The 26,440-nt window shown below is 42.0% G+C and overlaps 1 long non-coding RNA gene across 1 annotated transcript in view; it reads left to right on the top strand.

Moving 5' to 3' along the window:
* LOC124506838 (uncharacterized) overlaps positions 1-26,440 on the top strand; it is a 125,969-nt gene that overhangs the window by 17,385 nt on the left and 82,144 nt on the right. The window contains exons 3-4 of the long non-coding RNA XR_006960886.1: positions 10,517-10,708; positions 24,622-24,759. This is a non-coding gene — a long non-coding RNA (uncharacterized LOC124506838). The remainder of the gene's footprint in view (positions 1-10,516; positions 10,709-24,621; positions 24,760-26,440) is intronic.

The raw sequence follows: 26,440 nt of genomic DNA, 5'->3' as shown, positions 1-26,440 counted from the left end.
TATAATAATTTGTTAGGGAAGCGTATATATGTGTGTGTATTCCCCTAACACATGCATGTGGTCACATATATACATTTGTATATACATTCATATAAAAATATATAAGCACATAATTTATACTTTTTTATAAACAGGTATAAACATAAACATGTATATGTCTTTCACACGTATATCTCCTTCATTTGATAGAAGAATTTGGCTCCATTAATTCATTTTAATTGATTTTTTCATTCATGTAACCTATTTATTGCAAAGCAACCATTTGCATGTTTTTGATCCAATAAAGTATTCCAATATGTGAAATCATGACACTAATATGACATTAATCTTCATTTCTTTTCTTTTTTTTTTTTTTAACGTTTATTTATTTTTGAGACAGAGAGAGACAGAGCATGAACGGGGGAGGGTCAGAGAGAGAGGGAGACACAGAATCAGAAGCAGGCTCCAGGCTCTGAGCCATCAGCCAAGAGCCCGACACGGGGCTCGAACTCACGGACCGTGAGATCGTGACCTGAGCTGAAGTCGGACGCTTAACCGACTGAGCCACCCAGGCGCCCCTTCATTTGTTTTTAAAATAATCTCTAGGCCCAACATGGGGCTCAGATTTACAACCCTGAGATCAAGAGTCGCACGCTCTTGGGCGCCTGGGTGGCCCAGTCGGTTAAGCGTCCGACTTCCTTTGGGTCATGGTCTTGCGGTTTGTGAGTTCAAGCCCCATGTCGGGCTCTGTGCTGACAGCTGGGAACCTGGAGCCTGCTTCAGATTCTGTGTCTCCAAGAGTCGCATGCTCTACCCACTGAACTAGCCAGGAGCCCATTTCTTCACTTCTTAAGGGAGCTGGACAGATACATTTATGGCAACTTGGTTTCTCTTTACAACCATATTTTCTTTATGGCTGATACTTTTGTGTAATTTTGTATAAGTTGGGAGATTTCTTACTAATTTGACCCTGCTTCTCTAGTCTTTTTCCTTTCAGTATATAGCACTTCTTGTTATATTTTCAAAAGAATACTTTATAAAGAAAAAATATTCAGCAAATAAAGGAAATGAAAACCCCAATGGATGTTGTGTAAGAATAGGATTGTATCATTACCAATGAAATTTTCTTTCCTATAAACAAAATGAGGAACAAGACTAAGAAGTATTAAGTATGCTTAAATATGCTGAGGTCTTGGAAATTGTAACTGTAAGAACGTGTATCACTGCACCGTGCTTAAGGGGTATAGCTTTCTCATTCTCTACATTCACTGGAATTTTGAGAAGTAGTGCCAAGTATATGTTGTGAGCTTTGTGCACTCTGAACTCAGTGGCAATGCAAGAGGCTCCTGGTTTGGTGGCCACATCTCAGGTTCGAAGAGGGAGGCAGTACAGGGGCAGAGTGGGCTGCATGGTGAGGCAGTGGTGCATATGGGCCTCAAGGGCTGGGCAGTGGTTTGGAAATTGCAGTAGTGGATGTGGTGAGGTGCTGCCCAGATGCCCCTTCAGGAGGAGACAGACACACATCGCCCAGCTGCAAGGAGAGCTGGCTGCTGATGGATCTCAGCTGAATCCCTCTCTGAGAACTGCCTTTTGCCAAAGGTTATACCTCCTTCCTGGGAGGAAGCCCACCTCTGGTGCCTGGTCAAAGGGGGGTGGAGGGCACAGCACCTTGACATAATTTCTGACATCCTGAAGGACCACCCCAGCTCCAGAGCTTCAGATGGGATCCACTGAGGCCTGAGTTGTGGACGCATCATGGTTCACCTTCCCCCTTTGCCCAGTCCCGCACCCCTTGCTCCCTCAAGGGGCTTCCTGAGAGCTCCCCAGTAAGCCCTGCATGCAGATCTCAGCATCTCACTGTCGGTTTCCAGGATGCCTGATGTAAGATAGTAACAGGCTTTCCAGGCAGAGGGTGGCTTTGGGAAACAGTCGAGATGTCCAGTTGGCTGGGGTGTTGTGTTGAATGTAGGGGCAAGTGAGATAGAAATGTGGCAAAGGGGCAGGTCTGGGGGGGTGGTGAGGATCTGCAGTTTTGAGCACAGGGCAACCTTATGGCCAATTTAGGTCAAATTACCAAAAAATTTTGTGGTATATCTCAGCGACCATATTATAATGAGAAAAGTAACTGAAAGAAGTCGGTTTATAATGTACTGTCATTTTGAGATGCAAATCCCATCATTAGTGAACCATAGTTTTTAAAAAAGTTTTTCAGGAAACAGGGATAGATCTGAGAGGATTGTCTACATAAGCAATCTCCACATGCATTTACAAAATAGCTGGTAAGGGTTAAAGAGATTGCCTCTTCACTTTCGAATACTTGTTCCTAGGTGAACAGAGAGTATGTCCTACTAGGTATTAGAGATTATGTATGTTCTCTCTGAACCTACAACAACCCTGCAAGGCAGTATTAATGTACCAGTTTTAGGGATAGGGAAACTGAGGCTTGGATGGAATAAGGGACTTGCCTGGTGAGTAAGGGGTAAAGATGGGATTCAATCCCAGATTTCTTTAACTTAGAAGCTTCTGCTGTCCAAATCAGATGAGCAGGTCTCATGGAGCCCATGACCTGGGCCTCGTGCTCCAGGGCTCTGACTCACCAGGCCTAAGTGGTGACCAAGACATGTGCTTATTAACCCTTGTAAGTCATCTGTTCAAGTAACCAAAGTGGCGCTTCAGTAACTTAGCCGTTGATTTCAACAACGGCTCCTTCTTCAGTCACAATAATAATCATAAATAGCACTTCTATTTTTATTATTTGCAGAGCCCTTTCTATGCATCGTGTTGTCCGAGCTTCACAACAGGGCTCTGTGGTAAGTAGAACAAAGCATTAGCCCCATTCTGTGGATGAAGGGACCGAGGCTCAAGGAAGTTTAGGTGCTCACTCACTTGGCTCAAAAGGGGCAAGACCAGACCCTGAATTCTCGTGTTCCCTTTTGTGTTCCAGGTGGCTTCTCTTAAGCCATTTACTTAAACATCTGAGAGGGAATGAGGCTCTAAGGAGAATGTATCTCTGTCTTTGACCTTGGTTGAACTTAATACTCTGTAAATACACCAAGATTGTCTGTGAACAATTCATCAGCCAAGAAATAAAAATGGCAAGTTCAAAGTGATTAAAAAGGAGGTTCGACCCTACTGTAACTTGCTGGGTAGACACCATATTCTGGCACCCTCGTACTTGACTATAATTATCTCTAATTATCATTCCATTCTGGTGGATGCTTTCTACTTTTATCAAAACCTGATCTTTTCCCCTCATGTCACCTGCAAGGCCCTTTTTTCTAAACTCCGTAGGATTTGTCATTTAAAGGTGATTGCCATGTCTCACTAGCAAAAAATTCCCAGGTTATTGAAACAAGCACCTTCTTCTCTATACTTGGGGTTTTATATCATTGTTTACCTGACCCTTTGTGCTCTTTAAGTTTTAAGGATTTTTGTTAATTTTTTTTACCTTTCTGATGCCTCTAAGCATGGTAGTTTTTTTGGGGGGGGGTTTCTGGCTTTGCAATATACCTGGTATTTGTTAGCACCACAGTCTTGCAGGAAAAAGGAATAGAGATGGGGATTCTCTGTAACTAGGAAAAATGGGATATACCAGATGTGGATGGGAAGAAGTATAGGAAGAAAGGGGGAGGGGAGGGACAGAAATGGCCTTCCTGAGAAAATACTTCCCTCTGGGCTCAGCCAGGCATTGGGACTTCTCTGTTTCTCAGAGAAATTCCCCCTCCCTTTTTTTTTTTTTTTAAATAAACTTCATGAAAGTGAATTGTGTGTGAAGGAAAAATGACCTCACAAATTACTCTGCTTTCCATGAAGTAAAAAAATCATCGTGGAAAATTTACAAGGAAAACAATTTAATTTCTCTATTTCTCTTGCCATATGATTTTCAATATTACTCAACACTTGGACCATCCCTGCTAAGTGTCTGTCCTTTTTGACCTCATTTGTATTTCCCAATCACTTTGTTTAGCAGCTTGGTAAATATAATGCCCCTTTACCCTAGGTCCTTTTTTCAACAGATGAAGGATGAGACAGGAAGTAGTGATATAATTTCCCTGGATTCACACTGCAAGTTAACGGCAGAGGCCAGGGCTGTGTAAGAACTTAGCACCAGCCCTTTTCCTAGCTCTGCTCTTGGGCACAAATAGTAGGAGACAGACCAGCCTTCCAGGGTGAAGACTTTATCAGAGATTAACAATTTGGTCTTATAGGACACGGGTGGGCAAACCATAGCCAAGGGCCAAATCTGGCCTGCTGTCGGTTTTTTTACGGTCCTCAAGGTAAGAATTTTATTAGAGTTTTAAAAATCAAAAGAAGAAGGATATTTCACAACACACAAAAATTATATGAAATCAGTTTCGTGTCCATAAATACAGTTGTACTGGAACACAGCCACACTTGTTTGTTTACATATTGTCTTTGGCTGCTTTCATGCTACAATGGAAGAGTTGAGTGGTTGCAACAGAAACTTGAAAAGCCTAAAATAGTTTATAATTTGTAAATTAGATGGCCTGCAAAGCCTAAAATATTCACCATAGTGCCTTTTATAGAAAAAGCTTACTGACCCCTGATATAGAAGATTCTGAGGGATGAGCCATGAAATAAGTATTAGTTTTTTGGCTCATGCCTGGGGCCCGCGTTTGTCAGCAATGGGAGGCAGAAAAGGGTGGGGCAGTGGAGAAGCTACAGGAAGATTCTAATTTTTCTCAGACTAGGGCCTGTATGAATCCCTAAGTATATCAAAGGACCCCACTCCCCTTTTAAAAATCAATTCTGAGGTTTTCAGTTATGGGAAAGGAAAACGACACTTAGAAAAGTTCAGTGACTTTCTGAAAGCTATGCACCCAGTCAGTGGTCTGCCTGTGACTTAAGCCCAGGAGTTTACGTTCAATGCAGGGTGCTTGAAGCACACCGTGCTTCTTCTGCAAGCTGGGCAGCCTGGGAGAAGCCAGGGCTGCTGGCGGGAAGCCTCTGTACTGAAGCAGGGGAGGCGGCCATCAGGCCTCCACTAGCGCTCCCAGATCACACCACTCTTTTTTTTTTTTAATTGAAATGGCCTTTTTTTTTTTTTCCCAAGTTTATTTATTTTGTGAGAGAAAGAGAGAGGAATAGAGAAAGGGAGAGAGAGAGAATCCCTGGCAGGCTCTGCACTGTTAGTACAGAGCCCCTCACAGGGCTCAAACTCACCAACCTTGAGATCATGACCTGAGCCAAAATCAAGACACTTAACCCACTGAGCCACCCAGGCACCTAGATTGTAGCACTCTTGTGTTCTCTGCTAAACCTGGCAGTGCTAAGGGCCCATGCGGTCACATCTTATTTCAGCAGCTGGAGTATGAATCCTTTGAATAGGGTTTCCAGATTTAACAAGTTAACATGCAAGATGCCCAGTTAAATTTGAATTTCAAATAAATGCTTTTTTAGTTCATGTATGTACCATGCAATATTTGAATCTATTTGTATGAGATATATTTAAAAAGTTACATGAAGAATTGTTTATTGCTTATCTGAAATTCTGATTTAACTGGACATCCTGTAATTTTTCTGATTACTCCTCTTTTGAGGGCAGGGATTAGGTACTTTACTCTTTATTTATCTACTTCTTTCCTCCCACGTCACCATCACTCCCACACGCAGCCCCACAGCACCTAACTGTGCCTTTCAAAGACACTTAGGTACTAAATTTAATGAAAACCACCCTCTTTCAGGCTAGGCACTAGATCCCACCAAGGCTGAGGAGGCAGACATGTAAACAGATTCATTTCACTATATTCTGATTCCCACTAGTGGCAGGGTGAATCAAGAGCTGCGGGGGTCGCAGGGAGGGAGCCCCTAGGCCTCCAGGATACAAACTGGAAAGGCTTCCCAAAGGATGTGATCCCCAAGGTGAGATTTGAAGTATGGGTAGGAATTGATAAACCAGGCGAGGGAAGGGAATAGCATGCGTGGAGTCATATCTAAAGAAAAGGGAGGGACGCCTGAGTGGCTCAGTTCTTTGAGCCTCGGGCTCTTGATTTTGGCTCAGTTCATGATCTCGCAGTTCACGGGATTGGGCTCTGCGCTGACAGTGTGAAGCCTGCTTGGGAATCTCTCTCTCTCTCTCTCTCTCTCTCTCTCTCTCTGCCCCTCTCCAGTTCATGTGTTCACGTGGGCTCTCTTTCTCTTTCTCTCTCTCAAAATAAATAAACATTTTAAAAAAAGAAAAGAAAAGGGGATGGTGTGCCCAGGAACAGAGAGATAAGCTGGGTGATTGGTGCACTGGTATCTGGGACACAGTAGGCACTTGATAAACAGTGATCCAGAGATTTGCCCCAAAGGCTAAATTCGGTAGCTCTTTAGAAGTGGCCCTAGGGGCGCCTGGGTGGCGCAGTCGGTTGGGCGTCCGACTTCAGCCAGGTCACGATCTCGCGGTCCGTGAGTTCGAGCCCCGCGTCAGGCTCTGGGCTGATGGCTCAGAGCCTGGAGCCTGTTTCCGATTCTGTGTCTCCCTCTCTCTCTGCCCCTCCCCCGTTCATGCTCTGTCTCTCTGTGTCCCCAAAAAATAAATAAACGTTGAAAAAAAAAATTAAAAAAAAAAAAAAAAAAGAAGTGGCCCTAGAATTAAGACCACACAAGATCCTTGTGCTCAGTATTGTGACTCTAACTGCCAGTGCTTGGGCCATTAACCTTGCAGCCTTTTCAGTCAAGCAAATGTTCTTGGAAACTAATTGCCTGTTTGCTTCAGGTTAGTTTCATGATATAGTTGGCATGTCCTACACCATGGCATGAAAGAAATCCCATAGTGAAGTCTAATATTCACTTACTGTTCTTGAACTACTGATGGGAAAGAGACCCATGCCTTCTTGGGCCTGAGGCTGAGCATTTCATATACCTTGAGGATCTAACTGGCCATGGTGACTCTCTGTGATGTAAAAAGGAGTCTGCAGCCTTATTCCTGTTAACATTAACCTCATGCTTTGCTGTCCTTAGTCTTTTTTCAAATAAGACTAATAGATAATATAATATGCATGGTATCTTGTATGTGTCCCTCTTCTCTACTTTTCCATCTTGCTAGGTATCCAGGAGCCTGCACTGTATGGACAGTCTCAGTGGACAACCTTACCCTCACTTTGGAGGGCAGTTGGTCAGTGAGGTGGCTCTGTCCCAGCCGAGTCACTCTAAGTTCACTGTGTCCCTCTACAAAAGTCTACAGCTTTCATCAATCACCTTTTCCTTATAGCAGCCCTCTGGTTCCAGTAAGTGCTTCCTTCCCTTGGTCCTCCCCTGCCTCAGGCTTTGGGTAGTAATGGGTCCCCACTCTTGCTTGCCATAGGATATGCATTTTTCCTGGTTGTTTTTCCTAAATACTGCCCACACCTTGATAAACAGTCATCACTTTATTAAACTCTCCTGAAGTGTACCATTTATTTCTTGATGGGATCCTGACTGATGCAGATAAAACAAGTATCATGACAATAATTTATTTGCTTATTAATTTCTATTTACAATACTAAAGGTGGAGGAAAAGCTAATTCAAGGTCATACTTCACTCTATTATACATTTTGAACAACAGATGACTATTATGTAGGAAAATACGTTGGTTTGGAAAATAAACTGCATTTCAACTTAATATCTCTAGGGTGTCTCAGGTGTTAAACACAAAACAAGTGAATTATTCAAGAGAGTTGCCTTTTTTTTTCTGCAGGTGCAGATATAATGGTAAAGAACATGAGTTTTGATGTCAGGAAGATTTAGTTTTGAATCTGAGCTCTTTTAGTTACTTCCTTGTGGTTAAGGGATAAGTTGCTTCCCGTGGCCTTATCTATAATATGTGAATGATAATTCCTCCCTCACACAGTGGTTGTGACAGTTGGGTGAGATATCAGGTAGAGGACCTGAATAGACATTTTTCCAAAGAAAATATACAAATGGCCAATAGGTACATCCCTAGTCATCAGGGAAATGAAAATCAAAACCATGAAGAGATATCACCTCATACTTGTTAGGATGAGTATTATTAAAAAGACAAGAGCTAACAAATTTTGGGGAGGATGTGGAGAAAAGGGAACCCTTGTACAGTATTGGTAGGAATGTAAATTGGTGCAGCCCCTCTAGAAAACAGTATGGCGGTTCCTCAGAAAATTAAAAAAATAGAACTGCCATATCATCCAGCAATCCCACTCCTGGGTATATATCTGAAGGATATGAAAGCAGGATCTGAAAGAGAAGTATCTTCACTCCCACATTCATTGCAACATTATTCACAAAAGCCAGAATGTGGAAACAACCTGCATGTCTGGCAATAGATGAATGTGGTGTTTATACAATGGAATATTATTCAGCCACGAAAAAGAAAGAAATCCTGCCATTTACAACAGTGCAGATGAATCTGGAGGGCATTATGTTAAGTGAAACAAACCACACAGAGCAAGATATATATTGTATGGTATCACTTATATGTGGAATCTTTTTTAAAAAAGCCAATTTCGGGGCGCCTGGGTGGCTCAGTTGGTTAAGCATCCGACTTCGGCTCAGGTCACGATCTCACTGTCCGTGAGTTCGAGCCCCGCGTTGGGCTCTGTGCTGACTGCTCAGAGCCTGGAGCCTGTTTCGGATTCTGTGTCTCCCTCTCTCTCTGACCCTCCCCCGTTCATGCTCTGTCTCTCTCTGTCTCCAAAATAAATAAACGTTAAAAAAAATTTTTAAAAAGCCAATTTCATATAAACAGAGAGTAAAATGGTGGTTGCTGGTGTCTGGGGGAGGGGAAAATAGGAAGATGTAAGTCAAAGGATACCAAATTTCACTTATAAGATGAATAAGTTCTGAGGATCTAATGTATAGAATGGTGACTGTAAGTAAATAACACCATATTTTATACTTGAAATATCCTGACAGATCTTAAGTATCTCACCACACACACGCACAGAAGATAATATTTATAAAACACTTAATTTGTTGCCTGATACCTAATAGGAATATTAAAATGCCTAAGTAGGTATTTCCCCCCAAAATGCAAAAAAACACCAATTTAAAGGGATAAGGCATCTCTGTGCTTATTACCGCATTATTTACAATATCCAAATAATGAGAGCAGCCCAAGTGTTCACTGATAGAGGAATAGATAAAGAAGATGTGAGATATATATATATATATATATATATATATATATATATATATACACACACACACACACACACACACACACACACACACACACACATACATACACACAATGGAATATTATTAAACCATTAAAAAAAAAAGAATTCTTCCCATTTGGAACAACATGGATGGGGCTGGAGACTATAATGCTAAGTGAAAAGAGTCACTCAGAGAAAGACAAATACCATATGATTTCACTCATTTATGGAGTTTTAGAAACAAAAGGGCAAAGGAAAAAAAGACAGGGAGAGAGAGACAAACCAAGAATCAGACTTAATTATAGACAGCAAACTGATGGCTACCAGAGGGGAGATGGGTGGGGGGATGGGTGAAATAGGTGATGGGATTAGCACCAGGTGATGCTCATGGAATTGTTGAATCACACCTGAAACTAATATTACACTGGCATTAAAATAAAAAGCTTAATAAAAAATACCTAAGTGAGGCTTACAGACATCATTTTAATTGTGTCCAGCAATAAGCCTTGGATTCTAGAACAGAAGCTTCCCATAGAACTTTCTGCAGTAATGGAACTGTTCTATATTTGCACTAATATACACCTTTTGAATACTTGAAATGTGGCTAGCTGAATTTTCAATTTTATTTAATTCTAATTAAATTGAAATGGCCACATATGGCTCATGACTACCATAGTGGACTATGGTAAACGGTAGGTCAGGAGAATAAACTTAAAAGTAACAAGTCATTTTGTAAGATCACCTGTGCCATTTGGACATGTGGTCATAAAAGCTATCAGTCGGATACAGTCAGAAGTATCAACTGTTCATGCTCCCAGAAGCTGACATGATAATAGTGTATGCTATACTCATATAAGAAAAATTTTGTACTAGAGAGAGCAGATAGATTGAAATTATATGCAAATACATAAACATGAACACACTTTAAAGGGAATATTTTGGATAAATTTATTTTAAATCAGATTACCTGGATAATTATTCCCAATTTCTCCTGCTTTGGTTCACTGAATATGAATATGAATATGGATCTGGATATGAGGACTTCTCTGCTTTTGCCCTTCCACAGTCCATGGTGTGCATACTTTCATAGTGGCATGCTTGTAGCACTGCCAAGCCCAGTTGGGCCTCCCAGTCCTCAACAAGACCAGTAGGTACAACCCACTGATTGGAATTGACATGTGAGACACAGCCTATTTCCCACCCTGGATTTAAAAACATTTTTTTAAGGAGTGCTTGGGTAATCTGGAAAGAGATTTGTAAATTATATACTAAAAAATAAATAGTTATATAATTTTAGAGCCAGAGAAGGCTCAAAACATTGTTATATTTTTCTTGGCCTTGCTCTATTTTCCTATACACAAATGTACCATATCTGCTGCGTGTCTTCTGATTACCACCTCCCACCTCCCCCTCCCCCCAGATCCAGTGCCCACCCTTCTCCACCCAGATGTGTGCCCTGGAAGGCTGACCTGTGGACTGATCACTGGGCTTCCAGTTGAAATTGGCCAGTTGGACGCACCAGCAGATCTGGCAATCAGATAAGAGTGAAATTGGGGTATTTATTCTGCTCCCTTCCTGTGAGGACAATGTGGACTGTCTGGATCCTAATACTGTGAGTCATAGCTCCTGTCACCTGTTAGGGACCCTCTCCTCACAATTCTCTTTCCTTGGAAACAGCTCTTTCTCATGGCCTCTTGAGGCCTAGGGACAGTAAAGGGAGTACTGTTTTTGCTGCCCCAGATGCTATACTATTTCTTGTTTCCCCATACCCTGGCCAGTTCTCTGAAAAGAGCCTCTTTATCATAAACTCTCCTCATATTTCACAAATTGAGTGTGCCGTTATTTTCTGATGGGACTTTGATATATCTATGAAAGAGTATCTGGATGTCCTTTCTCTGGGCCTTTCTTCCTAGAGGCCATTGCTACAGGGATAATTTAGGACATTGCTTTTTTAAAGCAGTTCTTTAATCTCACTGCCTTACCAGACATCAACTCAGACCCCTCTGGGGTGAGTCATTCTATTTGTGTGGGTGGGGTTTGTTAAAAAAAATTTAAGAATTTTCTCAAAAGTCCAAGTGCATAGCCCCAAATAAAATAAACAACTGAAAAAAAAAAAAAAAAGGACTGTGCGTTTAAATGCCTTGGACAGTGACCGACAACTCAGCCCCTCCTTTCTGGGCAGGATGTGGTCAGAGTACTATACATGGTTAAGAAATTTCCCTTTGGGGCCGTTTGTTCATGCAGTTTGGTGTGGATGAAATCAATTACAAGTAATACCTAGAAGTTGAGGTGTTATATGTACAGTATTAGTTGAAGAGCTTTGGAAGAGTCAGGATAGCATATTAATTTTCTCCTCTCCCAAAGACTGATAAAAATGGTTCTTGGTAGGACTCCTTTCCTTTATTTTGGTCACAAGCAGTAAAAGGCTGGCTTTCTATGGCATGCAGTGACAGACAGAGACCCACCTGGACCCTTGTCTATCTGGTGTAAAGCGTGTAAAAGTGCTAAAAACTCCCTGCTCAGAAATACCTTTCTTCCCAGAAGTTCTGTCACAATTCCAAAAATTCCCATTATGAACATGTTACCTTAAGGGTATTACAGAGTGATCTGTTTTACTGGGTTAAGGCATTGTTTTGTGGGATAAGGACATTGCACATCAGCTGGTTGATGTCTTGGCAGAACGAAATGTAACTATCGCCTCCTGGCATCATTTGTAGAGAGAATGGGAAGATAAGGGTCCTGGTTGGGAAGGAGGTAAACAAAGGTGTGAGGCTTACAGAATCACTCAGGAACTAGACCTGTTAGGGAGAACACAGTGGTGAGTTAGTGAGTACAGGGGCCACTGAGGTGCCTGAGTGTGCCTAGGTATGACTAACACTGTCATCAACTGTGCTGAAACGTGAAAATACGGTCCATGTAAAGTGTTTGGGTCAAAGCTTAATAAATAGATTTCCTTTTCTGTGCCACTCATAATGTGGCTGAAAGCTGTCCCAGGCAGGAGATTGTCAAAGGATACCTAAGGATGTGTCAGAGCTTGAAGAACTAGACCATTATGATAAATCAGGAGCCAGAATGGCAATCATCTGTCAGGCTGACTGTGATTAATTGGTAGTGACTGCCTGAAGTGCAGTTAAGGAGTGTGAGGTGGCATCTGGTCACAATGAATAAGAATGACATTGTTGATTACAGTGGGCTTATGAGTGTGGGCTTGGACTTGGAGGTAAGGGGAGGTGATACATGTGCCACACATTTGCTAGGCCTACCAAGGGTCTTTTTCTGCTTTATTCCATAATCAATGTGATTGCTGGGTTTTGGGGGGCCTTAGACAGGCTTCAGGAATCCCTAGTACCACCTTCCTGGGGATTTCCTGTCACTGGATCAGTTTACAAAGAGTATATGCATGAAACTTTTTCATTTCTTCCTATGATAAAATCTGTTATTTGGGCTAGATGCCAGATGATGGTTTGGGGATTCAGGCTGGGGTCTAACAGGCCAGGAAGAATCGTCTCCAAAAGGAATGACTGGTGAGGAACATATCTTCATATGCTTGTTTTCTCATTCCATACCTCTACACCAGGTCAGGACTGCAGGAAGCCCTAGGAGTCATCCTTGACTCCTCTCGTTCCCTCACATTCTCCATCTAATGTATCGGTAAGAGCTGACAAAATATATGCTCATATGATGCACTTCTCACCCCTACCACTGCCACTTCAGTCGTCCATCTCTCCTCTGGTCTGATGGCATAGGTTCCTGTCTGGCTCCCTGCTTTCACTCTTGTGCTTTGCAGTCTGTCTCCTCACACGTTTTTAAAAACGTAAACCAGGTTACATCATTCTTCTGCTTACCACTGTCCAACAGCTTTCCAGCACACCGGAGTATAATCAGAAGGCCTCACCATGGCCTCAGATATCCATGTGATCTGTGGTCTGATCCCTGTGCTCTGGTTTCTCTGGCCTCATCCCCCCCGTTCTCTTTCTCTCTCCCTCTCTTCCAGCCATCCTGGCCTACCTTCTGTTCCTCCATCTTGCCAAGTTCATTTCCATCTCTGCCCCTTTGCTGGGTATGTTCTCCCCCCAAATCTTGATGTGGCTTTCTCTCTCATTCTTTCAGGTCTCTTTCAAGTGTTACCTCCTTTCTTGACTCCTTTATCTGAAGTGACACCTCCTCCCCAGGTTACTCCCTGTTCTCTAACCTTTATTTTTTCTTCTTGGTGCTGCTCATTACTAGTGGATACCATGTTAAATCATTATTTATGTATAGAGTTTTCTTTCCTCCTCCCTGGAATGTAAGTCTTTGAGGGCAGGATCTTGTTTATTGTCATAGTATTTAGAAGAATATCTAGAACATAGTACGTATTCAGGAAATATTTATCAAATGGATGCACGGATTTTGAAAGTGAAGCGTCTTCACTAGGCCATGCGGTTGCATGTCAAATCATGTGGAGGATCAAGACAATGTGCAAATCCATGGCAAGGAGTGGTGCCTGAGTGGCAGGACCAGCTAACTGGTGGTCTAACTAAGGGCTGATTGGGGAGCCTCGTAGCAGGGGAACAGTCAGAAATTTCAGAGCTTCCAGGGAATTGTGAGTCAATGTCAGAATTCAAGAAAATGATTGTGACAGCAGACAAGAGTTCCTAGCACGAAGACATTAACATTGAGACACTTTCTCAGATGGAAGGCTTCCTAAACACTTATGCCTAGAACAGGGACCACAGTGTAGGACCTGAGTAGAGTCTGAAGTAGAGCTTAGTTCAGAGATGGCAAACAGGTTAATCAATCCACTGAATTCTGCAGAGTCTGGGGAGAGACTCACAATCAGCTCCTAATGCACCATGGCTGCCACCTCTTTGCAGATGCTGTCCCAGAAACCAATTCTTCAAGGGAGATGTCACTGTGCTGATGATCCCCAAGAGGCCAGAGACCAATGAGTTCAGTGGCCCACTTACATCTCACATTGGGGAACTCCACTCAGCAGCAGGGGCCTCTGCACTGGCTGGGAATCCCCACTGCAGCAGCAGCCTTTGCGGGGTTGAGCTGCAAGCTACTTTTCAGATTTAGCACGCAGCCTTGTGAGGAGACAAAGTTGTATTGCCTCTGACGAGAAACAAAGCCAGTGATGTTGACATATATGGGAAATGGGAAGATATCCAGAGGTTGGAAGCAAATCTCCAAGCTGGAAGTGTGGCTTGTACTGATCTTTGTGTGTCCCCATCTTCAACTGTGTTTGTAGGCTTCCAGGATCTATGTAGAAAGAAGTACATTGCTGTGTGTTTGTAGCTGCGCCCATCATTTGAGGGTAGGTAGAAAAGAGGTTTGGCGTGGCTTTCAGAGGAAGTAAGGTGAAGATTCTTCTCTCCCAGCCTAAGTAAACCACTTAGGCCTTTCATGACTCAGAAACCACAGACCCCACAGCCAACATGCATCTATTCATTCTTGTCTACAAATATTGATTGAAAGCCTATTGTGTGACTAACACAGTACTTGGTTTGAGGATGTAATGGTAAAGTAAGATTAACTCCCTCCCCTCAAAAGTAGATAATCTCATTCTAGTGAGGAACATTTTGCAACATGGAGGACAACGTAATCTAGTAGCAAGGAATGTAAGCTGCTGCCACTCACTAGACTGTGTGATATTGTACAAGTCACTTCCTTTCTCTGCATTTTAATTTTCTCATGTATATTTCCAGGACATTACCCATGTTAGGGGATTTAATAAAATAATGCCTATCAAGTGTTTAGCCTATGTGTCAGTAAATGTAAGCTATGATTCTGGTTATGATTTTATGGTAAGAGTTGGTAGACAATGTGTGGGGGTACATTTATATATCAAAATACCGTCTTTCTAGACAAATGTATTTATATTCAAGACTAAGCCCATAAAAAACTTGAGTAATTGGAGATTACATTTTTTTTCCTTTCCTGTCCAAGACCCTCTCTATCCAAATCTATCTTCTTTCCCCTTTCTGGAAGCCCAGAGTGCCCTGGATCTTTCTCTGATTTTCTCTGTCGATGCTTCTCTCAGTGCATTGGTAGATTGGAATGAATCCAAGCAAGATATGTATATCACATTGTCACTGATTTAGAGCATTGCCCTTCCTGGAGGTGTTCTCATCTCACCCAAAGAATGGCATCATTTCAGGTTATCAGTAAAACTGCCTTTTCTGAAAGTAACGAAGGAGCTTGGTATCTGTACAGGAGGAGAGCAGATCTCTTCCTGTACAAAAATGGAATGGTCTCAACAGTAGACTCCACACATGGGAACTTGGTTCACAACAGAGACAGCAATATAAACCTACAGAGAGGGGAAGAATTATTCTTCAAGTGTTGGGATAATTGGTGGAAAGGAAATCCCTACCTCAGAGTTTAGACACAAGTAAATTCCACATAGAATTAAGATGTACATATGAAAGGGAAATTTTATAACTTTGAGGAGAAAACATAGGGGACTTTTAAAGATAGGGGCTTATGTCTCAAAAGGCATACACCAAAAGGAAAAGTTTTAAAATATTATATTGAAATATAATTCTGTACCAACAAAGACACAATAAACAAAGTATAAGCTTCAGACTTAGAAAAGATATTATAATGCCTATAACCAACCAAGAATTCTTAATAAAAATTTTATTTTAAAAAATTCCTATGGATCAATAAAAAGATAATCAAAGAAAAGTGGGCGAATAATATGAACTGGACCCTCACAGAAAAATAAACTTAATCTCATTAATAACAATGAAAATTCAAATTAAAACCATAGTGTGATACTATTTTACACCCTGAGCCTGGCCAAAATGATAATATCTGGTAAACCCAGTTTTGATGAGGCTGTGGGGAGACACCTCTCACATATTGCTGGTTAGAGTGTGTCGGCAACATTACCCTGGAGAGCACATTGGCAATATCTATCAAATTGAAGAAGTGCATAACCTAAGACCTAGAAATTCCACTTGTAAGTATATATCCTAGAAAATCTCTTGCACATGTATACAAAGAATGATATTTTCATTATTGGAAAGGCAAAAAACTGGGACGAATTAAGGCCCATCTGTAGCAGGATAGATAAGTAAGTTGTGAATTAGTCATATAATGTAATCTTATACAGCACATAAAATGAATGAGATAGAGCTACATGTACCAATATGGATCAATCAATCTCTGCAGGATAACATTGACATACAAATAGCAAACTACAGAAGGATCTAAATTATATGAAACCTTTCAGATAAAAATATACAAACACACCAAACTTTATACTGTTCACATTATATGTTTATTATATGTTATATTATACTGGGTTTATTATATGTTTACATAAAATATATGTAGCTTATATGTATTTATTATATATGTACATCTAAATCATATGTTTATTTATTTTATTAAAGTTTATGTATTTTTAAAAAAATTTTTTAACATTTATTTATTTTTGAGAGAAAGAGAGAGAGTGAATAGGGAAGAGGCAGAGAGAGAGGGAGACACAGAATCCGAAGCAGGCTCCAGGCTCTGAGCTGTCAGCACAGAGCCTGACGCGGGGCCTGAACCCATGAACCGTGAGATCATGACCTGAGCGGAAGTCGGACGCCCAACCAGCTGAATCCCCCAGGCACCCCTAAAGTTTATGTATTTTGAGAGAGAGAGAGAGCAAGCAGTGGAGGGGCAGAGAGGGAGGGAGAGAGAGAATCCCAAGCAGGGTCTGCACTGTCAGTGCAGAGCCTGATGCAGGGCTTGAACTCATGAACTGTTGAGATCATGACCTGAGCCGAAATCAAGAGTTGGAGCCACCCAGGCACCCCTAAATCACATGTTTTGTTGTTGTTGTTGTTTTTTCATTTTTTTGTTTTTTTGTTTTTTAAACACACATATGTTGTTTGTGTAAAAATACTAGAAAGTATCAGAAATGAACATGGGCAGAACAAATATCAACCTGAAGACAGTTTGGAGATGGAAGAAGGAGAAGGGGATAGTAGTAGTTTGGTGGGGAAAGTCTTCAATAAGATTTGGATGAAATATGATAAAAATGCTATTATTAAATCTCGGTTGTTGAAAGATGTTTATACTTTTCCATATGTTTGGCATTTTAAAATTAAAAGAACCAGTTCCCTTTCTTGATGCTGAGACTGGCCTTCCTTATGGTTTTATCAGTTAGCTCTCTGATAAGATATTGTGTGATGGGGGTCTATTTATTCCCTATAGTACCTCCTGGATTTGTAATACTTGGGTTTGAGTCTACCTCATGTTCTCTTCTTTGGAGAAAGGGCTTATCTAGGGCAGGGATGCCATGTGTAGGTGTGCAGTCCCTTCGCTGTACAAAGGTGCTGGCCAGGTGGGGTCTGAAACACAGTCCATGCTCTGCTCCCCAAGTGATGGCCCTGATACAAGACTGCACCCTTGCATGGCCATGTAGGGGCCTTTTGCTAATTCAGGTGTCTGAGGAAGAGTCTTTCTAATCTGACCATGTAATAGGCAGTGCCTTTTTCTATTTGCACAAAGGCACACTCTAGTGGAAAAGCAGACCTGACCTAGGAGATTAAGGCCACAGCCAGGGTTTCCCAGGCTTATTGGGGTAGATATTCACCCAATCTTTGAGAAGATGGTTGGAAACATGTTTATCCTGCATGGGACAGCCAGAGAGAGGCTGGAGGAGGATCCAAATCACTCACCAGTTGTTTCCCAACACGTTCTAAGTCCACAGCACATGGGAGCCAACCAGGTCCTGCAGACCCGCCCCCTCCTCACCAAGAAGCACCCACATGAATATCACTTGGCAACTTCTTTTATAAATTTGTGGGCATTTTCTTATGACTTTGAATGGGAAGGTGTGATTGATGTGTGAATTAGATCTTCACTGGGAAGGCAAACTTAGGTGTCAGCATTTATTTGAGGTGAATTTTCTGTTTTAATTTATTTCACCTGGTGTGTTTACTTAGCATTTGCTTTCTAGGTATTGAGTACAAAATAAACAGGTGTTTATATTCTGTGCTCCAAAAGTTACAACAAATCCTTAAAAAATTTGTTTTGATACTGCTTTGAGGATGATAGTTATTGGATTGATATATTATTGTTGAATCCTTCTGTCTGAATAAAGATACAACTATAACTTAAAGTCAAAATAGTTCAGATTCTGTAAAGTATAAGATTCATCACTGGCCCGCTTTTCCTTTCAACTAATCATCCAAGACACATGAGTCTTGAGTGCCTCATGGTTTTATCAGTTAGCTCTCTGATAAGATATTGTGTGATGGGGGTCTATTTATTCCCTATAGTACCTCCTGGATTTGTAATACTTGGTTTAAGTGTGCTAGGTGCTAAGGATAGAAGATTGAATAATCTTCTTTCCTCAAGGAAGCCAGACATTCAAAGAATTACACTTCAGTGTTTTAAGAGCAGCAAGAGAAGGGAATCCAGAAGACTGGCATGTCTAACTCAGCAGCTGGTTGAGGGCATGTGTTTGTGTCACTGCAGACTTCCTGGGGGAGGTGATGTCTGAGCTGGATTAGAGTCTGCAGTGGGGAAGGACATTCAGGTAGAGGAGGCAGCATGATCCAAGGCACTATATATGACATCTGGTTTTTGTTGTTGTTGTTGTTCACCCAGATGCCGTTTTCTTTTCCTGATGACCCTTTGGGAACTCCCCCTCTACTGAGAGCAGTCTTGGTGGAGCTGTCAATCAAGGGACTCTGAGATCCAAGCTCTAGGCAGTTGAGCCAAGCTAGGCTCATGGAATTCTCTTACCCAGGAATCTGACTCTTTAGCCCAATTATTGCAATGAAGGAAAATGGTTGTTGCAGAGACCTAAAAATAATGTTCATAGTTCCTGCCTAGATCCCAGACTTGTTTTGGTTCTCAGATTTTTCCATGCTTGATTCTTTAGTTTTTCCTTCAATTCTGTGAGCTATCTCATATCCTTACAGTAAAATCTGTTTTGCTTGTTATCCAGAATCAGTGTATGTTGCTTACAACTGAAAAACCCGAAGTGATACAAGAAAAAAAATCAATGGTGGAAGCTATTAGTAGCAGTCTAAGAAGTCTACTTATTATCTACCAGAACTCCTTAAGGAAAATTTCCAAATGCTTCAGAGATGGGAAGGAGAGAAAGAAAAGAAAGAAAGAAAGAAAGAAAGAAAGAAAGAAAGAAAGAAAGAAAAGAAAAAGAATGAAATGAAACTAAAAGAAAATAAAAGAAGAATAAGAAAGAAGAGAAAGAGAAATGGAAGGAAGGAAGGAAGGAAGGAAGGAAGGAAGGGGAAAGGAAGAAGGAAAAAAAAAAAGATTTCTTTATCATACCATGACCAAGCACCTTCCCATATGGTGTGATGGGAAGGTACATTCCTGAGGATGGCTGGGTTTGCAGGGTGGACCCCATCAGCATCATTTAAACTCCTGCCCCTGGCCAGCCTTGGTCTCTTCCTCCCTGGACTGGCTGTTACATACAACATGCAGGAGAAAAGGAACAGTTTGATGCTGCTTCACACAGAGCCCAGCTGGAATCTGCCAGAGACTGCTCTGCATCCGGAGACAATTTACCTTGTTGGCCCTCAGGGCAAAAATGAAGATGACAATGAGCCAAGGATGTCAGATTTTCAGACTGCTGCTGGCTGAGTTTCTTAGGTTCTAGTCTGCAAGCCCGAAGTCTATATTAAAGTGGAAACAATTAAAAGCTCTGACTTTTTCATTGTATTGTAATTACAGCAACATCTCTGGTACAAATTATAACTCACTTACTATTCTAGGCAGTTAGCATCTGGACTGCCACCAAGGAGACCCTTTTTAGGTTATAAAGGGCTATCACTGGGTGCTCTCAGAAAGCTGGAGACTCATAAGGAAGAGGCTTTACTCAAGGCAGGAACAGGGAGAGGGTTATACTCTTCATAGATGAGGCGTCTTACTGAAAATACTTGGGCTCTGACACCCCCTGGAATATTATTGATAGTTAGAAGCCTTTATTTGTTATCTTCATTATTGTGTATATTGCTGTTATCAGAATTTATCCGCAAAATGATCATGGAAGTTTAGTCTGCAGGGAAGTACTTTATGAATTTATGTGAATTTTTACTGAAATTAAATTTTTGCTTTCTTTACCATTTCTCTGTTGGAGGCAGCCAGTGGAGAATTTCCTTTGGCAGATATATAGGATGTCGTGTCTGAGAGAAAGCAATCAATCATAAATTCTGTAGCAGCTCTGGAAAAATCGGGATTTTATCTCTTCTGATGAGTACTGATTCAAATACTCTCAGGTTGCCTCTAGTATCAGTCACAAATTTTTCCAGTGACAAAAATCCTGGCTTGAGCTGACTTAAGCACAATGGGGAATTCACCGTCTCTAGCCATTGAAAACTAAGATGCTGATTTGGCTTTGACTTGATTTAGAGTTGAAGTTTCTCTCTTCTTGAATAGATTTATTTCCAGGTTCCACGTCATACCCCCAGAAACTCCAGGCTTATTCCACCACAAGGCAAAACCCATCAGAGAAGAGCAATAGGTTGTCTGAGGGTTTCTTGTCGAATCCTTGAAATTCACCATATTGGACCAACTTAGGTCACATGCACACTCTTGAATGATCTCTGTGGCCAATGGAGGGCCATGATCCCACTGGGTTAAACATAAGGTATGGGTGGAATCTCACAGCCTGTGGGGCTGAGTCAAGGAGAATGGATCACCACAAGCAAACCCCAAGTAAACAATCCCAATAAATCAGTGCCTTTGCAGGAGGAGAGGAGAATAGTTTCTGGAGAGGAAAATTGCACATGTCCCTCACACCTCTTTAGTGTGGGCATCTCTAAATGTAGTCCCCAAGGATGGCAGAAGGAGTGGGGCCTCTACCCCAAAGCGTTGCCCTCATTTCTTTCAGTTAACTCCCAAAATTCTGAAATTATTCTAGACCCAGAAATCTATGGAGAGCTGGCACAGTCATAATCCTGTTGTGAGGGGGTGATGGAGAATGAACTAATGCATAATCAGAAGGTTTTCCTGAAAGATAAGATCTTCCAATTACTTGCAAATCTCCCAAAGCATATGAAACAGAGTTTAAATATTTATTTTCTATGAAGGAATTTTGAGAGATATAACTAAGCAATCTAATGATTTTAAATAGGATCCTCCCTGAAAATAACAAGACTCCCATTAACCAAAGACCTACTCTATGCCAGACTCAGTTCTAGATGCTTGGTTAATTATTTCCCACAGCAGCACTCTGGGGAAAATATCATCGTCTCTATTACAATCCAAATGAAGAAACTGTAGGTCAGAGAGCTTAAGTAAGTTTCTGGACCCAGCTAGGATTCAAGCACCCCCTGTTCAACCCCAGACCCCAGAGCCCCAGGCATTGCCCATCCTTTGAAATTACACATGACGGAGAAAATCCATCTCCCTTCCCTAATGGAGCAACAGGGATGAGAAAATCTCTCTGCGGTGTTAGGATGCATTTTTATACTTTTTGTAGTAGGAAAGGGAGAATAGTACTAAACAATTCCGGAGCATCAGCTGGATTTGGGCCACTGGGAGCGGAGGGAAAAATGCTTTGTAGTCTACTTAACAATGAGTTTTGAGTAGAGGAGAATATGATTTCCCAGGCCTCTTATCAGATTCAATTCATGCACCAGGTTGTGCACAAACTGCAATCAGTGCCGACAAGAGTGCTGGAGGTCAGCATTAGCAGACACCACGTGGCTTTCCACCTAGCAGCTACTCCCAAGCACTAATGAAATGATGCATCAAAAAGCCGCCCTGACTCACTACTGGAGTCTGTCCACGCCAGCCTCTGCCACCCCCGCTCCACAGAGACCACACTTACTAAGATCACTGAAGATCCTCTTGCTCCTAAACCCACACGGAAATTCTTCTCTGTGACTCTTTCTGGTCTCCGTGGTGCTTGATCCAGTGGGCCGCTTCTATGCTCTAAATCCTCTCAAACAAGCAATAGCATCACTGCTGGGCTGTCTTCTCTTCCAGGTCGTTTCTAAGACACTTCTTACAATTGGCAGGAGACCCTTCGTATTTTGTTTGGGGTTGATGACTGTGTTAATGACAGATCAAGACCCTGAGCAGTTCCACTTGTTTCTGTGTGTTCAGTATGCCTCCAACAGGTTCAAATCTCGAGATTTTTTATAAATGACCTGACTTTTGCCTAAAGGTCACCCAACAAGAGCACTTGATACACAAATCCATGATCCTCTGTCCCATTGTAAACCTGCTATAGAAACTTTTATAAATATTTTGAACTTTGGTATACAGATTTTTGTCATCAAGTTAAGGCAAGCACAGTATATCTTTCCTCATTTAAATAGAATTTAATAAGGAAGTAGGGAAACAGGTGCTGGAGGACTGAAACTACACAAAAGGGAATACTGAGGCATCACAGAAAGTAGCTAAGGGAACAGAGGGAAGAGGTTGGGGTGATTAGGAATCTAGAATCTTGGAGAAGGGGGTATACAGAGAGCTAAGGCCTAGGCCACTGAGGAGGGGCCATGGCCAGCTGGTGTGGGGAACTCTGAGGAAGGTCTAGTAGCCTTGGAAAAACTCAGGGAACTGGGACCAATACCTACTGCCAAGATAAAGGTCTTGGAATAGAAACAGTATAAGCAAAAACCAAAACAGGAATGAGCAAGTCCCTTTTCCCTTCCCCTTCAGTCTCTTTATTTTGCCCCTGGGAGCACCTAAAAGGATCAGCTGGCAAAAGTGAAATAGGTTTGCTGAATTCCCAACCCCAGCATCACAAAGCAGAGCATGGAAGAGTGCCTTGCAGCTAAGAGACAAGAGCTTAATAAACACACACCTCTGACCCATTCACTCTCACCACTGTCTTTGAACTTTCTGCAAGGAGCATTATTTGCCCAGAATTTCCATTCCCCAACGCTGCCGGGTCATTAGCCCTACTTACAAAAAATCCAAGGGTCTGTTTGCTCCATGAGATCTTCCTGGATTGATCACAGGAAGGAGAGCAGTTCTTGCCCACCATGCTGCCCACACTGCTCTCCAGCTGTGCCTGCTAACATCTACAGTGATGAAAATCCATCTCTCCAGCTGCTTTTCCCTTGTGGTTTAAGCATGTCCTGTGCATTTGGTATACTGGGAATTACTGAATAGTTGCCTCCCTGCTGTGTGCAAACAATGCTTAATTTTCTTTGTGGGAGCACTTATGTTTCTTTGACAAGTTCTCATTCCCTCTTGGAAGAGAGGATACTCAATTTCACCCAAACTGTGAAATTAGGTTTGATCCTAAATATTTTCAGTCACTTATGGTTTAGAATAGTCTCATTTCAAATGAATATTCAGTCCAAATCAGGTGCTGTGACCCTTAGCCGCTAATTTAAAACATCAATTTCATGGTTTCTGTCTGTTTCTCAAGGAGTTTTCTTCCCTCCCCCTGGGACCTTGAGCTTGCCTGTGTGCCTCCATTGCAGGGAGGGGAGGAAGATCCCCTGCAGGTGAGGGTACATGAGTGGGAAGAAAATTGATCATCTGGGATGAAGTCAAGGACTTTCCAGCAGAGCCCAGCTACTGGTTTCTTGTTGGTCTGCTGTCAGGTGCTGGTGATGCCAGCCATCCTGATAGGTGGCTTTCTTGGCCTGGATAGTACCTGGTGCTGCTTTCTCATGGGACATGTTGGATGGCACTCTCTAGCCTGAACATGTCAGGGCAGCATTGAATAGTACTGCTTCCTCACCTTCATCCTTGGGTGAAGTCTCCAGGGGTCCCACCATGTTCTTCCTTCCAACAGTGGAAGTTTCTGGGGCGTGGCTATCTGGCTTCTGCTACTCTGCCAGTCTCAGGCATTTTACTCTTGAGCTCATTTGTCATCCTTCCCCTGCTACCCTTTGTTATCACAAGGGGCTGATCCTACAGGCTATGTTGTCCAGGCTGCCAGGTCAGCTGGGTTTTGTCCAGAACCAGCAAATAGGAGGATTGGCAAGAGATTGTAGGTGGCATTACTGGCAGCCATGGGGTGTCCTCTGTGGCTCCAGCTCCCACTGGATGGGTTCTCCATGGTCTTTGGCCCTTGCATTCCAGTACTACCTCCATCCTTTGTCTTTCCATCCTAGAGCTAATATTCATTCCTACTTTGCTAATTTCTGGGTTGTTTCATCATTCCCTGTTTGACTCTTGGCTCCTTCATCACCTGTATAACCAATTCTTTGCCCTAAATTCCTTCTATAATGCATACTTAAGTGGATTCTGTTTTTCTGTTTCCCAAGGCCCAGCCTGGCCTAGATCAATGGGAACCTTAGGAACCCCCTCCACACCTACCTTGGCTCTATGAACAGTTCAAGGGTGATCTGTGCCAACTCTCACTCACTATGCCACCTAGCCAGGGCAGGTTGGCAGATCCTACCACCCAGGAAACTCCAGATGAGTAACTGGTTCCAGTCCCTGTACTTTACAAACCCCCTAAAATTCAGTGGAGAAATGTCCAGAAATTGCAGCTTCCCATCCCACTACACGGTATGCTAGGGAGGAAGGACAGAGTGCTGAAAGCTCCCCAAATGTTCTCCTTCAACTCTCTCTCCCTCCTAAAGTGCTCTTCTTTTTCAGGCACAAGAGCTGCCAAACCAGTTGTGCCTTGTTCACACCTCAGTGAGGATTAGGTGGATTTGACCCTGGGGCATCTGTCTTCAGTAACTTCTATAACTTCTGCTTGGCCAGTGGGTGAAGGGCTGACAGGCTAGTCAGGTAAGCTGGGGGAGAAAGAAGGAGTCTCAAGGAATATTTCACACCTTATATCATATATGTTCCTGTATAAGATATGCCTCTGGCCTAAAGTTTTAAAGATATTCTTAGAAAACTGTAGGATCTGGAGTAAATCCTATGACTCCACTGGAGTAAATCCATTGTGTTGGATTAAATTAAATGAATATCAAAGGAAATCTTGTAGAAGCAGAAGACATAGCAAAAGAGAAACTTGAATTCTTGCAGGAATATGGGCCTACAGAAAGAAAAGAAGAAAGATCTCTCCCTAATGATATTATATTCCTGGATATTCCTAATACCTTCTGGTAGAAGTTACCTCTTTTTCCAGTGAACTACACATCCATTATGCTGACATATGCTTCTTGGAGAGTAAAGTGTACTCTATGGAGATTCATTCATTGTTTTTCATTTCTGGCCCCTTACCCTGTAATCACTAAAAGATACATTGAAAAACAGGGTGGCTCCATGGAGCCTTCACATGGAAGTGGTTCAAAGTAAAACAAAACAAAAGCCCACTAAGCTAAAACAAACAAAGCCCATTTGTTCTAATTCTATATGTCATGCCAGACACAATGGATTAAAAACTGTAACACACTTATTAAGTCTCGAACTTGCCACAACCCCTTTAGTTTTATTTTTATTGTCTGAAATTCTCTAACAATTCAATGTCACTTTTTCTCTTTGGGATCATTAATTTTCAGGGTTAGATAGAGATCAATAGTCATAGTTTGAAATTGGCATTTTTGGAGGAGAAATATGTTGTGCCACTGTGCATAGATTGGATGGTGCCCCAGTTAAGAAAATGGTGTGCTCTTTTATGATTGCGTTCATTGATAGTACCCTGAGCATTATTTTATTCTGTTGTGAAGATTCTGACAGCCTCTTATAGTATCTTATCTATCACTGAGTTTTCTTTCCTCTCCTTTCATATTGGGTCTATGGAGTGGAACTTTATTTAAAAGGCCCTGACATGAGAAAGAATGGCCATGGCCAGGCCATTCTCTTTTAAATTTTTTTTTCAACGTTTATTTATTTTTGGGACAGAGAGAGACAGAGCATGAATGGGGGAGGGGCAGAAAGAGAGGGAGACACAGAATCAGAAACAGGCTCCAGGCTCTGAGCTATCAGCCCAGAGCCCGACGCGGGGCTCGAACTCACGGACCGCGAGATCGTGACCTGGCTGAAGTCGGACGCTTAACCGACTGCGCCACCCAGGCGCCCCATTCTCTTTTAGCACCAAGGAAAGTGGCCAAGTGGTCAGACACCCAAGTCAAGAACTCAGTGTAGTGCCTGTGCAGCTAGGGTGTGGCTTTAAAGGTAATCAATTTCATTTGGGGGACTATATGACAATGGATATTTTGATGTTACAAAACACTTGGCAAAGTTGGCAATCACTTCCCTGAGCAAGACTACTGCCTGAAGCCTGGCTCAGAGGAGGCAGCCCTCAGAGGCACTCATCTAGGAGGCAGAAATTCACCTTATTTATTTTTCCTTTCAACAAATATTTATTAAGTGCCAGGTGCTATAAATACAACAATAAACAAAACTGATAAAAATCCCTGCCCTTATAGAAATTGTGTGTGTGTGTGTGTGTGTGTGTGTGTGTGTGTGTGTGTGGATATGTGAAAAGACAATAAAAAAATTAACCAGGGAATTATGTATC

Source organism: Lynx rufus, unplaced genomic scaffold (genome assembly GCF_022079265.1).
Source record: "Lynx rufus isolate CCGP_SWC_20201006 ecotype Redwood Valley unplaced genomic scaffold, mLynRuf1.p SCAF_11, whole genome shotgun sequence".
In the NCBI taxonomy this organism is placed as follows: Eukaryota; Metazoa; Chordata; class Mammalia; order Carnivora; family Felidae; genus Lynx; species Lynx rufus.
Note: the sequence above shows the minus strand (reverse complement) of the source record. Positions and strands in the feature narration are given on the sequence as shown.